At 39.3% G+C, this 14,218-nt stretch overlaps 1 protein-coding gene across 2 annotated transcripts in view; it reads left to right on the top strand.

Moving 5' to 3' along the window:
- The first annotated feature begins 2,100 nt into the window (after positions 1 to 2,100).
- Positions 2,101 to 14,218, top strand: part of CSDE1 (cold shock domain containing E1) — a 40,303-nt gene continuing 28,185 nt past the window's right edge. For both annotated transcript variants that reach the window (XM_059138072.1, XM_059138070.1), the window contains exons 1-2: positions 2,101 to 2,239; positions 10,619 to 11,005. The gene's annotated coding sequence lies outside the window, so the exon portion shown is untranslated. The remainder of the gene's footprint in view (positions 2,240 to 10,618; positions 11,006 to 14,218) is intronic.

The raw sequence follows: 14,218 nt of genomic DNA, 5'->3' as shown, positions 1-14,218 counted from the left end.
TCAGCTTTTTTACTTCAAAATTAACCTGAAAAAAAAATTATTGCCGTAAAATGTAGTGATCTTCTAAAACTGAAATCAACCTCTAGTTATGGGTAGTACTTGTAGAAAGAATAAATCACTTAAACTGTGATTTAAATCAAATGACTCCATCTTTTGTTTTCTTGAATGCATTGGGGAGCTAAAATGTAAGCCTCTGGATGTAAGCATATTTGCATTTTTGGTTAAATGTAAATGATACTAATTATGGACTGAGGAGGAATTTAAAGGCAACTGAGACAATCAGAATGATGAGGATGAAATGGTTATATAATTTAAGAAGGTATTTAGAAATTATGTGTAATGGTAGAAATCAAGACTCACTCATTCTTATTCTTTCTTATTAATTGGAATTATATATATAGAATTTGAGACTATTACTCTTTACATTTCCCATTACTGTGATATTTGAGAATGTGCGCTCTTAGACCTAATTCTACTTTTAGCCCAGCTTCACATGACCTTGTTTCTAGTGCAAGAGCCCAGGGCAGTTTCTCTGTAACATTAGATTGGATTATCCAGACTAGATCTATTGCTAAGAAAAGATCTCAATTTAAGAAATGGACAAAGGAAACAAAACAGCTGGTTTGATATATTAAATGATTTGTACTGCCCCAAAAGAACATTCCAATTTCTGCCAACTTTTTACACTGTTGTTCAGTGTTATTCATTCAACAAGCCTTTGAGAGTTGTCTATGCCAAGCATTGTCAGGACCAAGTATGCAAAGATGAATGTCATAGGCTCTGCCTTAAAGTATCACTAGCTAGTATAAACTAATAATTACTTACAGTAAGCGATGAAAAGTATTAAAAGCAAATACATAGCAAATATCTTGTGCCTAGGAAAGCGTGGGAAGGCATCAAAGAGAACAAAGAGGCTGCTAGGAGGTGGAATGTAATTGGACCAATAGCAACAGAGGTAAGAGGAAAATCTTTTAAAAAATCTTAAGTAGGATACTGCCTCCTCTTAGAATTCGATAATTTGCTCAGCATTGGAGGCTACTATTACTCTCTTAACACTGCATCTTTCCTTCATTGCACTTATTTCACTGAGTATCTTAAATTTGTTTTTGTGATTACTGAATGATGCTAGACTGAAAGTTCCTTGAGGGCAGAACCATATCCATTTGTCTTGAAAACGGTATACACCCCAACGTTGACACATAAGAGACGCAGGATAATTATGTGTTGAAAGCGAAAATAAAGTGGCTATCAGAGTTCTCAGGAGCATGACTGGTCATTGCTTATCCAATACTGTCCGAGAGAGACAGACAGACAGACAGACAGCGAGTGCGCGAGCGCTACAGAATCTGGGAAAAGCATTCCTCTCACCGGAGGGTACTGCTCTCTTGTTTGACAAGGGAAAAGTCATTGAACTTTTCTGTGGTCACAATTAACTGCTTTCCTCACTCCTCTTACCCTGTTGGATTAATCATCCATTTGCCCTGATTTCAAATTTTAGTTACTGATTCAACCTCTTTGATTACCGGATAAACCACGAATATCTTGTGGTAATTACAAAGGTCAGATGAAGGTTTGGTGGGGGGGGGGGGGGTTTGGCTGTTTTTTTAATGATTATGCGCCTTGCTCACTCTTGTCCGTCGTTGCAAGCAATATAGTTTCTGGGAGACAACGGTCTCACGTAAAACTTCCAAATTACCTTACTAAAAACCTACTCTATATTAATGAAAATGTCAATATATTATAGCAAACAATAGGTGGAAAAAACTTGCATTATGAGGAGAAACTTGGGTTTGGGGCTTCTGGATTATCTGAGAAAAAGCGAAATCCTTTATATGACATTCCTGGAAATGCCCTCTAAATCGTTCGCCCTCAAGTTTACCCTGGTCTCGAGGCTTAAGGTTTATTCAGGTTTGCTAAGACCAGAGACGCCGAAAGTTACCCGCCACCCCTCCCCATGCGTCCCAGCGGAGTCAGTAAACACAGATTGCTTCCCGCAGCTCACGGGTAAGGGAATGTAGGGTAACGCGGGCAACCATATTGGTTGTGGTTAAGCTCAGCGCTCTGCTTGGCGTCACTCAGCCCCCGCGCGCAGGCGTATTAGGAGCACCCCCCCCCCACCCCGCGCTTCCCGTGCACGCGCTCGGAGCCCGCAACTCTCGCGAGAGAAGCGAGATTTATTCCTACGTACCGGGCCGTGCTGCTTATGGCGGCGCTGGAGAGGGGGCGCTGAGCTGTTGGGGTGAGTACGACCTCGGGGTCCAACTGGGGGTAGCAAGAAGCCAGGTTAGGAGCAGATAAGAAGACCAAGATTAACGGGAGAGGCTTCTGAGCCAAGGTGGCCACTCCTAGGGCTCCGGGCAGGGAAGATCTGACCCTGAGTCTTTACCCCGGGCTTTCCCACCTGGGCCTCGTTTAACTGCCTAAGCCTCACGTCAGGCCGCAGAGCTGAAACGAAGAGTCGAACCCAGGCAGCCGCGCGTGGTAGTGGTGGTAGTGACTACAGTGGGGGGAGGGAGCGAAAATGGAGGCTCCGACCGCAGCCAAGATGGAGGCAGGGGTGCGGGGCTCGGGCGCGGAGGCTGCTGGGAATTGTAGTCTAGTCACTTCCTCCTCTGCGGTTTGGCAGGGGAAACGGGAACTACAAGTCCCGGCGGGCGGGGCGAGGGGGTGGTGGCGCGGTCCTTTGTGTGAAGCTGGAGGAGCCGGAGGCAGAGGAGAGAGGGGCCTACTCTCACTTCGGACTCTAGTTTACTGTCCGTCACCTGCTTGGGGGTCTGACTACGAGTGCCAGAGCGCAGTGCGGTAGAGGAGCCTCCTTTGTGTGTGGACTGACCGTGCCCCATCTAAATGCTTAGAGGCATCTCCTTTCCCCGACCACGTCTGGCACAGTAGCTTAGCCGAAGTGTCATCTTTACTTCCACTCACCTGGAGCTGTCTGTCTTCAGTCTCTGCACCCAGCCTTCCTTTCTTGCTTCCTCTTCGGGTTTTTGAGAAAGGAAACCAGTCCCTGAACTTAGGCACGTGGCTCTTACACCTTTATCCTGGGATTAGGGCGTGCTGTTAGAACCACCATCTCCGGCTCTTACGGTGCAAAAGCCCGGTCTACGTTGAGCAATGAACGGCGTGGCTTCGTCATACTGTGTAGGGTTAGTTTTTTAGAGCCCTGGTTGGAGACACTTGTGGTTTTTAACCATTTTATCAGTACGAAATTTCAGTGCCACGGTTCTTTTGCTTTAAGGTTTTCCTTTAGAAACACCTAGACGGCTTCTTTCTTGCTTGACTCAAAAGTGAGGTGGGGAACGCTGCCTAAAAACAGCTTTAAATTCCGCAAACACAGAAATCTGAACATTGTAGGAGGAGGTAATTGATTTGCACCTAAAATGAGTGAAAGAATGTGGTCCTCTTTAAAGAGCGTGGAGACAGGGTTGGAGAGGGAGGGGAAGACTCTCAAAGACACTGTGGTGGTTAAATTTCCTTTGAGAGGCTTAGGTTAAGAGGTAGATACATGAACTGACAGCTCTTGGCCAGAGCAACTGGTCTATAAAATGTAGATACCAAGTTGTAGCTCATAAGTTATTCTGTATCAAAATGCTGAGTAATTTGCATTTTGAGTTTCTAGAAGACGAGCATTCTTAATACTACTTTGAGGGGCAGTATAATACCTTGGTCCTTTCGGGGTACTAATGAATAATAGGTGTTCTGGGTGTGGATAGATGGGTTTATATGCCTGAACGGGCATATGCCTGAGTCATAATATTTAGATTAAAAATTCAGTTTTGTTTCTTTTTTTTCCTTTTAACCTTAGGCCTGAAATAAGAGAGATGGTAGTGGTTTGAGTGATTTTGCAGCTGCTCTGGATGTTTACCATTGAGATGAGTATTTATAGCAGCTGAGTTGAAAAGTAAAGTATTTGAGGCGCAGAAGATAGGTTTTCTTTTTTTGTAATTAAGTTCTGACTTATAAAGTACGACCTTTAGACTGTTGTTGAAAATTCTAGTAAATTCTTGCAAATCAAAATTTTGAGAGCATGAAAGCTGACATACAGTCCTGCTTTTTCCCCCTCCTATTTTCCCCTGCCATCCATGTAAAGACCCACTCCGAAGGGCCATCCAACATTTAAAAAAAATTAGTTTCTTTTAAAATGTGCTAAAATATACTAACATAAAATTTATCAGTTTTAATCTTTTTTTTTTTAAGTGTATGGTTCAGAGTTACTAACTTCATTCATGTTGTGAGGGCCATATTTTTGACAAGGTAGTTGAAACATGATAATGCTGTTTGGAAAGATTTTTTTTTTTTTTAAGGAGCTGAACTTTAGGGTGGTATCATGAAATATGACAAAAATCCTGATTTTGTTAAATAAACACAGGATTGATGTGCCTTCTTAGCTTTGTCTTTTAAAAAACCAAAAGGGAACTTTCTTTGAGATCTTTAACTCAAACTATCTCATGGAGGGGTGTTTGTAAATCTTGTAGGATTTTTCATAATAGAGAATTACAGCCACAAAAATTATAACTTTGTTTCTCTCTCTCTCTCTCTCTTTTTTTTTTTTTTTTAAAGACTTCATAGCTAGAATGTCTCCAGGGGTGAAACTGCTTTGGTAGGACTGACTTTTTTCCCTTGAATTCCATCATTTCTTGATATTAAATTCTTTTTGCCGAGTCAGGATTTAAAAATTCCTTTGTCTATAGATACTGGAATGTTTTCCACTTCCACGTATGAGTACCAAGTTAAAAACAATGGAGAACTTTTTTTCAGTTCATACTGCCAAGCTTGAGGAATTGTGCTACATTTTTCATTAGGGTTATTAAACTGGAATATGATATTTTAGGCAGTATTCTGTTCAGAAGTATTGAATAGTAATTTTATTTTTGGAGTGTTTTTTATACTTTAATGCTGAGGCAAAACTGTGTAGTTGAAAATAAACTAATAAGCAGTTTCTTCATAGTTAACATGTAGGCTATCCATTGGTTTGTATCTATAGCCAGTAGATAACCACAGCTAGTTATTTGGATTTCTGCTTCTCAGATGTAGTAAACCCAGCTCTGGCTATGGTTTGCTAGATAACTGCCTCCTTTTAACTCTGAAAATCTTCTTCCAGGAGTTTTTTGTTTACTATTTATTGGGTATGCCAGTGCCTTTTCTCCTCATGAGCCTATACTTACTGTGACCAGTATTGTAGCCAGTAGCCATGTGTGGCTGTTGGGCATTTAAACTGTGTACGTTCTGAATTGAACTGTGTTGTACTTGTAAAATAGACGTTGGATTTCAGAGAAAACTTTTAAGATTGATTATATATGGGAAATAACATTTTGGATATATTTGATTAAACAGATGTAATTAAAATTAGTTTCACCTGTTTTGGCTTTTAAAAGATTTTATTTATTTGATAGCATGTGCATGCACGATCAGGGATATCAGCAGGGAGAGGGAGAAGCAGAGCCTGATGTGATGGGGGGCTTGATCTCAGCACCCTGAGATCATGACCTGAGCCGAAGGCAGACACTTAACCAGCTGAGCCAGCCACCCAGGTGCCCGATTTCACTCAATTTTAATATGATTACCAGAAAATTTTAAATTACATATATGGGTTGCACTGTGTTTCTTTTGGGACAGTGCTGGTCTGCACTATTTTCTGATTTTGTGTCTGGAACATTTAGCTTCCTATACTGGCATCTGTCCTATTTCAGAGTGTCAGTGTATTGTAAAAACAGTTAAGTGATAAATGAATATATAACTTTAAATGTTTTAACAGCTGTTCAGGTAACAACTCATCATAATTGCTGTTACTAAACATACACAAAAAAATAATTGTAACAATTTGATTTTCTCTCATTTCTCTCATTTCTGCCTGACATGTTACTGACTTAAATTGGTTAATTATCTGAACTCTGTCATTTTCCATAGATTCTAAAGTGAAAGTTAATTAAAACCTGTTAAGCTTTTCAGTTTTACAGGTTATTGCAAAATCTGACATACTTAAACTTGTCTTGAGTTATAATCAAGAAATATGAAGGAGGAAGTTAGGGTAAGAATATTACTCATATAAAGCAACAATAGAGACCTTTCTCAGTCCCATGCTGTGTAATTGGATCTTCACTCCTCTCAAAAAAGGGCGGGGTTGTGGGGGGTGGGGACACCTGGGTGGCTCAGTGGGTTAAAGCCTCTGCCTCCCAGGGTCCTGGGATCCGGCCCCTCTTCTGGCTCTCTGCTCAGCAGGAAGCCTGCTTCTGCCTCTCTCTCTGCCTGCCTCTTGGCCTACTTGTGAGATCTGTCAAATAAATAAATAAAATCTTTAAAAAAAAAAAAAGTTACTTAAGAAAGTGGGTTGTGGGGGAGACTTTTAGACTGGTTTAGCCTTTCATTAACATTCTCCCCCAAGTGAGTGCTGTACAAACTCTGAGAATAATGTCAAAATGAAGTGACTTATGGGATAGATTTTAGGTGGGTTGCTGGCCACATAAGTTTATTAATTCAGCGTGTATTTAGTAGTTTCTAGTAGTCCTTTTGAGCTAAAGCAGTGAACTGGAGAAGACTATAAATAAAACAGGTGATGATAATTTTAAGACAGGTGAAATAGGGAATAACTATTTGGGTTATCAGTTTAAGTAAAGGAATTAGCTTTAACTCCTAACTAAAACAATGACATAATAGTTAGGGTTGTTTCTGTTTCCAAACTGAGCAGAAAGAAAGGAACTAGATTACTTAACAATCAGGGAGACTTTCAGATCCAACTATCAATTAGTATTATAGTTGTTACTCTGTATTTCATGTGATTTAAGTATCTAGCCTTTGGGGGATAGAGGGAGTGCACTGTGTTCAGAGGTTTAAGGCAGAAGAGTTTATCAGTACCACCCATGAATGTTAATAATCTTGGCATGAGTGCATAACTAATTTTATTAAAATGCCCAGTGGGTACTTTCTAAGTGTTTCATTAAGTGTTAATTTGACTGAAAAGTGTTTAGTTAGCCATAGAAATCTCTTAGCTATGAAGGTAATAATGAAGTGAAATTCCACCACTTTGGGTTTTTCATGGTAGTTGGTGGGTTTGTTTGAGCTTTAATGGATTCTGATAGGCTTCATTAGTGCCCAAGGCTGGGTCTGCAGTGCTCCCAAGTTTTAGATTCTGGAAGTCTCATTTCTCTGTTACTATGTGTCAAATTAGACAGTTCTTAACATAATACAACACCCTAGACTGGGTTAATCCAATTCAAGTTTTTCAAGGTAGGTTGTTTTTCTTAATTCCCCCCACTGTGAGATACACAAGCTTGTCCTTAGCAGTTTGATGAAATTCGTATCTGTTTTATGATATAGCAATTTTGAGGTCTTTGGGTTCATAAATCGATGTAAAAATATTAAGATTAAACCGGTGTTTTGAGTCTGTATTTTTTTTTTAAGATTTTATTTATTTATTTGACAGAGATCACAAGTAGGCAGAGAGGCAGGTGTGGGGGAGGAGGAAGCAGGCTCCCTGCTGAGCCGACAGTCTGACATGGACACCGGACTTCCATCTGAGGACCTTGAGATCATGACCTGAGCGGAAGGCAGAGGCTTAACCCACTGAGCCACCCAGGCACTCCTCGAGTCTGTATTTTTAAAAGAAGACATTATTTCTTGGTGGGATAAGTAAGACTATACAGCTAACTAAAAATTTTTTAGAAGTTGGTAGAACTGTCTGCCCTTAAATTGTGGTGTCGTTTCCTATTATGGATTAACTACCTCTTTGCTATTGTAGTTTTGCTATGGTTAAGTTTGTCAGTGATGTATGCTGCATTAGAAGCTGAAGGGGGCTGTGATAAATATACTTGAGTTTGTTTCATAATTGGAGGAACAAGATACATAAAAATGTGAATTAAAGCAAAGTGCGGAAACGATTTGGTATCAGAAAGAATGATGCCGACAATGGTAGTTAGTGCCTCACACAGTGGAAATTAACATAAATCTACTGGAATGGTCAAGAAAAACTTCTTTATTTCTTTGAAGATGGCAAAAATTACTTTCTTTGTGAGGAGAAGAACCATATATATGCATGAAGAATAGAATTCAGGCATCTCCCAGGGATTATACTTAAGGATTAGGCAGGAAAATACACCTATCTAGGAGAAGATCTGGAGAGTGGGAAAAGGTAAAAATGGAAAGGTAGAATAGAGAACATCGTAAATGGTGATTCTTAAATCCTGGCTGCAAGTCAGAAACACAGGGGCAGGGGTAGAGGATGATAAAATGTACCAACTCCCGGGACCTAACGCTAGTGAAAATAAATTAGAATCTCAAGGTAGGATCCAGGCTTTATTTATAAGTTACCCAGGTGGTTGGGTTGGATGTGTAGCCAGGATTAAGAACTTCCCATCTAGAATGCTGGAAAAAATCACTGAAGATTTTGGACAATGAAATGAGTGAAATTGGAATTTAGATCCATCAGTCTGGCAGTGTTATGTGACAAAATGGAAAAGGTTGACAAAAGAAGTTAGCAGATGTTTTAGATATTTGGACTAAAATGTGATGTCATTTAAGACAAAAGATCTCAGTAAGGAGGTATTGATAAGACTTGGCAACATTTAGTGTGAAGATGGAGTGGGAAGAATCAATGATCATAACAGAAGTGGCCCTACTTCAGGCCACTTAAATTATTCATTGAGTGGGGACTGGGCGTAAATATTTTTTAAAACTTAACAAATGATTTGCAACGATTGCTCTAAGAAGTATCTATGTGGGGAATAGAATGATCCAAATAAAATCTGAAAGATGGGACAAGTGTAATATTTGAAGAGATAATATAAAGTCAGGAACTGTTAGGTATAGTCTCCCCCCCCCCCCGCCCCCGAAACAGCGCCATAAGTCAGCCGTTGATAGGTTTTCATTTTGCATATGTGAAACTGAAATTTAGAGAGATGAAGTGACTTGTTCATGGCATTTTACTAGGAAGTATCAATGAATGAACTTGAGCTCTCCTAGTCTAAACTATTTCACAATCTCCGGCCTCTCACATATAGTCATTCTTATTTCTGATGTTTTTTAAATAAATACAACATTATGGGTGCCTGGGTGGCTCAGTGAGTTAAGCCGCTGTCTTTGGCTTAGGTCATGATCTCAGGGTCCTGGGATCAAGCCTTGCATGGCATCAGACTCTCCGCTCAGCGGGGAGCCTGCTTCCCCCTCTCCCTCCACCTGCCTCTCTGCCTACTTGTGATCTCTGTCAGATAAATAAATAAAATCTTTTAATAAATAAATAAGTAAATATACTATTCATTTTTTCAGCATTTCTAAAACCAAATCTACTTTTTCTTCTCCCCATATAAATTTAGCTAACAGCACCAGTTTAGTTAATATCCCAGTCAGTGCAAAAGAATCATTTTTATGGCCAATATAAAGCACAATTCTGTGGCTTTACTTATAAATATATTTTGCTTCCCATCTCCTCTCATCTTAATTGTTTCTTTTTTATAGGCATTTCTCATCTATTTCTGGCAACAGCTCAAATGAGATTTCTGTTTCCTTCACTAAGCCATCTCTCATAGGATTTCAAGACTTAATACCCTTTCATCAAGAGCTAAGGCTTTCTGTTTCCTGTTATATCAAGTTGAAATACTTCATAATCTGGCTCCACTACACCTGTCATACCACATATCCCATTTCACTTTAAGCTAGCCTCTGTTCTGGCCGGACTAGCCTATTGATTTCTCTGAAACAAGCCGCACTATTGCCATGGTCCTTCATGTCATAAATCTCCCTTGATGTCAGGCATAGACAATCATATATGTGGTCCCTGCTTTCCGGGAACTTAGAAGTTAGTGGCACACCCTGACTTGGCTTGCTTGACGTGCCTAGAATACTTGGCTGTTTTATTTCTCTTAAAATTTTCCTGATTTCTCCAAATTAAGCCTCCAACTCTGATTAAAAGCCTGCCGTTGGGATGCCTGGGTGGCTCAGTGGGTTAAAGCCTCTGCCTTCGGCTCAGGTCATGATCCCAGGGTCCTGGGATCGAGCCCCGAATCAGGCTCTCTGCTCAGCAGGGAGCCTGCTTTCTCTTCTCTCTCTCTGCCTGCCTCTCTGCCTACTTGTCATCTCTGTCTGTCAAAAAAAAAAAAGCCTGCTATGACTGCACACCATGTTGCTTCAATGTACATGCAGTGGTGAATAAACAATAAGTAGTAGTTCTGATATATAGTATATGACAGCCAGTACTCAGATATTAGTTAAGCAAATTAATTTTTGGCATTTTGTTCTATATTTGGTTCTATATCTGGTTTTTCTCTAAATTGCCTGATGGAAGGAACTTCTTTTATATTTTCCACAATACCTGCCACAGTGCTAGATACCTATAAAACACTTGTGTTAAATTGAATGTTATGCTTTGTAACTTAGAACTTACAGTGTGGGGGCATCACCAGGGAGTGTGAAATAATTTCCCATTTTGAGTGTGAGGTCAAAGGAGGTGGTATCCATTAGCACTTGAGAGGTTGCTCAGGTAACATCAAATGAGTGTGCTTCCGGGTTTCCCTCATTACTTGTTAACCAGTGGTTCTGAGTTTGTGAAAGGAGTCTGTCCCTCTACCCACCCTCTGTCCTGGTTCTTTTCTGTAAATTAAACTTAACTGTCTTCATTTTTTATCTCTAGTATGAAGTGTAACAGAACAGACTTTACCACCTGAAACTGCTGCTTCAAGTTCAGATCAGGCAAGGAACAAACCTCGAAACAACCAACAAGACCAAAGAAGAGTACACTTAAGTTGAAGACACAACACTTGATCTGAAACAAGAAGTTTGTGCCTACTCAACAGCTTTGAAAGAGCACTTCCCAACGCTGCTAGTAGTCTTTGTTTTCTTCAGTGCTGCACTGTGAGATTGCCCGGTGCAGCAGCAATTGTATTCTTTATTAGCTTGATAGATCATTTTCTCTCGCTCTTTTTTTTAATACTAGCAACTTTCATCCTTTGAAACGTGTGCTGAAAAAGAAGAATCAGCAAATACTACTGAAAGTGCAATATTTGATTATCACTGCGAGGTAGGTTTGTAGTTTTCTTTTGGCAAGAATCAGTTTATAATTTCCTAGTTATTTTGGTCAAACAGCAAATCTTAATCTGTTCTAAAGATACTTTGAAAACAATTTATAGTCTCAACTAGTATGAAAATATCAACACTGGATTGTTGTATTGAATTTATTGTCTCTTACTAAACAAGGACAATATTTATGGTCACACTATAGGGGTTTTTTTTCACACGGGATTACATTTGTTAATACATGTGGATCTCTCTTACTAGTCTCTTAGAAAGAAAAACTCCCATCTGTACTTTTTAAAAGTTGAGATTTCAGTTACGGATGCCCTTTGCAATCTATGTTCAGAGGTCTCTCTAAAGGGGTAAAGAAAGAGAAGGGACATTAAAGGTGAGTAGTGCTTTGAGAGAGAGTATTCTGATAGCAGCAACAGAATGAGCAGATTCAGGGAGGTCTGAAAGCATATGGTATAATATGGTAAGTTCATTATGAACGAACTAGAAAATACAGCTTTGTAGGTAGAATAATTAGAGTAGGAAATAAGTTTTGTGGGTTAAGAGAGCAATTAGAAAGGGACGCTTGCTGAACGCAGGTTTTGAAGGCCTGCTGTATTGACTTTGTTCTGTGGAGAAGTCATTAGGTGTTTATAAGCAAGGGCTTAATGGGTTTTTTATTTCAAAACTGAGATAGTTTTATTGCTTCAAATTGTAAACACTAAAAGTTACATATTCAGAAGTGTATCTTAAATGGTGTGACTTTAAGAGATGGGCTGAAGATGGGAAAACCTTTAAAGAGCAATGGATAGAGTATAAGGAAGATAAAAGCCAGGGTATGGGCAGAGAAGGAGGCAGTAGGGGTTTTAGTGGTAGAAGTCATAGGACGTGATAACCAATTGAATGTGAAGATGAGCCTGCAGGGATTTGACCCAATCTATCCAGTTTTAGAAGTTCAAAATCTTTGTTTTTCATAGGAATAGGGAAGTTTATGTGGGGACTTGCTGAAAGCAAAATACACTGTGGAAGTCTATTGCATTCATTAGATAGTAATCTGAAAATTGAGAAAGTATGCTAGCACGGAATGTCAAACTATCTTTTGGGGGAGGGAAGATGAGAAAAGGTGGTTTTCCTTTTTAATCTTTAGTTTTGGTTTTCTAAATTGGATAGAAATAAAATCTTGAAATTCAGAAAGGAGTCCTCACTTTATACATAATAAATGAAGAAGTGCCCAAGAAGGGAATGTTCAGAGAAATGAGGTAGCCAGGAAGGAATAACAAGGAAGATAATTTCAAGGAGGGTTTACTTTGTGGTAAATCTTTTTAAAAATGCTGCATCAATCAAATAGAATGAAGAATGAAAATTCCTCGTCATTCCTAGGTTGTTGTCTTACAAAAGCTTTATCACCATTTCAGGAGGCACTCTGACCTTTAATCTGCAGTTTCTTTAAAGGTTGATGAGCCTACTATGGTAATGACCTTACTGTGGACCAAAATTACTCCTTAACTGAAAACTACCAACAGTACCAATTAATTTAAATTATCTCTGTTCTATCAACAGACAGCTACTCAATTTTAAGGCTGTTGTACCATTTGCTTTTTCTGTTTGTTTCTTCATATATCCTCATCTGATTAAAAAATAATTTTAAGCTGTAATAAATTGTGCTGGGTTAGTTAAGATAGTACAGATTGAAACTGTACAGTTTTTTTGTTTTGTTTTGTTTTTAAGATTTATTTATTTATTTGTCAGAGACAGAGAGGGAGAGAGACCGAGCACAGGCAGACAGAATGGCAAGCAGAGGCAGAGGGAGAAGCAGGCTCCCTGCCGAGCAAGGGGCCCGATGTGGGACTCTATCCCAGGATGCTGGGACTGTGACCTGAGCCAAAGGCAGCTGCTTAACCAACTGAACCACCCAGGCGTCCCGAAATCTTGACTGCATAGTTTTATCTTGACTGTTGAAAGGGTAAAAGACTAGAACTAAAGCTTTCATTTCGTTTTATTGAAATGAATTGTAGAAATGGATTTAAAGTAGCAGTGCTTTTTTTAGCCTAATGTTTGTATTCTGAATATTAGTTTAGTACATGAACATTTTTACAAATTTTATTTTATTTTTTAAAGATTTTATTTATTTGAGAGAGAGCACAAGCTAAGAGGCATTGGGAGAGGGAGAAGTGGACTCCAAGCTGAGCAGGGAGCCCAACGTGGGGCTGGATCCCGGGACCCCAGGATCATGACCTGAGCCGAAGGCAAATGTTTAAGCAGATGAGCCACCCAGATGCCCCTAAATTTTATTTTCCTCTACCCCCAGCATTGGGTTCAAACTCAAGAGTTTCATGCTCCATTCACTGAGCCAGCCAGGCACTCCAATGTGAACATTTTTAATATATAAATATATGCACTCACAGCTCTCAAAATAGAAGTTCACAAATTTTACAAAAGATAAAAAACAATTGGGGTTTTTTTGATATGTAATTGTAAAGTATTCCACTTAAAAGGGGTATAGCAAAGGAAATATATCTGATAATGCAGTAGAACCCTAGATTTTAAAAGGGACTTTTTTGTAACATGGTAACGGTATTACATAATTAAGAAGGAATAAATACGGAAGACATTGGCCTGAAAAAATGTCAAGGAAGAATAAAACTTCTGAGAAATTTGTTTTGTATATGAAATGGATTGATTTGTTTTTTGCTCAAGGCACTCTAAAGGTGACAAAAGGAAAACAAAGGTGGGAACATTAAAAGAAAACTAAAGCCCCAGATTGAATGAGAATATAACACTGCTAACTTGCTAGGAGTGTGGTAGTAGTTAATGGAGACCTGTGACCAGGAACTGTACAGATCTTGATTGATTTTTAAAGTCAGGTGTGGGAACTTTGAAGCTTGTTCTCCATCCCTAGCAAAATCCAAGAGCAAATGAATTAAAAAAAAAAAAAGTTTTCAATGAGGGTATTTGATAGGGTATCTCCTGATATTCTGATATGGTCACTCTGGAGAAATGTAGGTTGGATGATAATCATTAAAAGTTATTAACTAATGGACTGATTTTCAGAGAGGTTTCCAAGTGTGTTGCCAGATTATCTCCTTGCCCTGCTTTTGAAAAGGACCTGATAATAAGTAGTTATGTGAGCATTTATGAGCTAAGTACTACTATAGGCTTTTTATTAGAGCAGCTCATCTAACCCAGCAACCCTGTGAGGTAGGCATTAAGGAAGGGCATAGAAGAATGC

Source organism: Mustela lutreola, chromosome 10 (genome assembly GCF_030435805.1).
Source record: "Mustela lutreola isolate mMusLut2 chromosome 10, mMusLut2.pri, whole genome shotgun sequence".
Taxonomy (NCBI): Eukaryota; Metazoa; Chordata; class Mammalia; order Carnivora; family Mustelidae; genus Mustela; species Mustela lutreola.
Note: the sequence above shows the minus strand (reverse complement) of the source record. Positions and strands in the feature narration are given on the sequence as shown.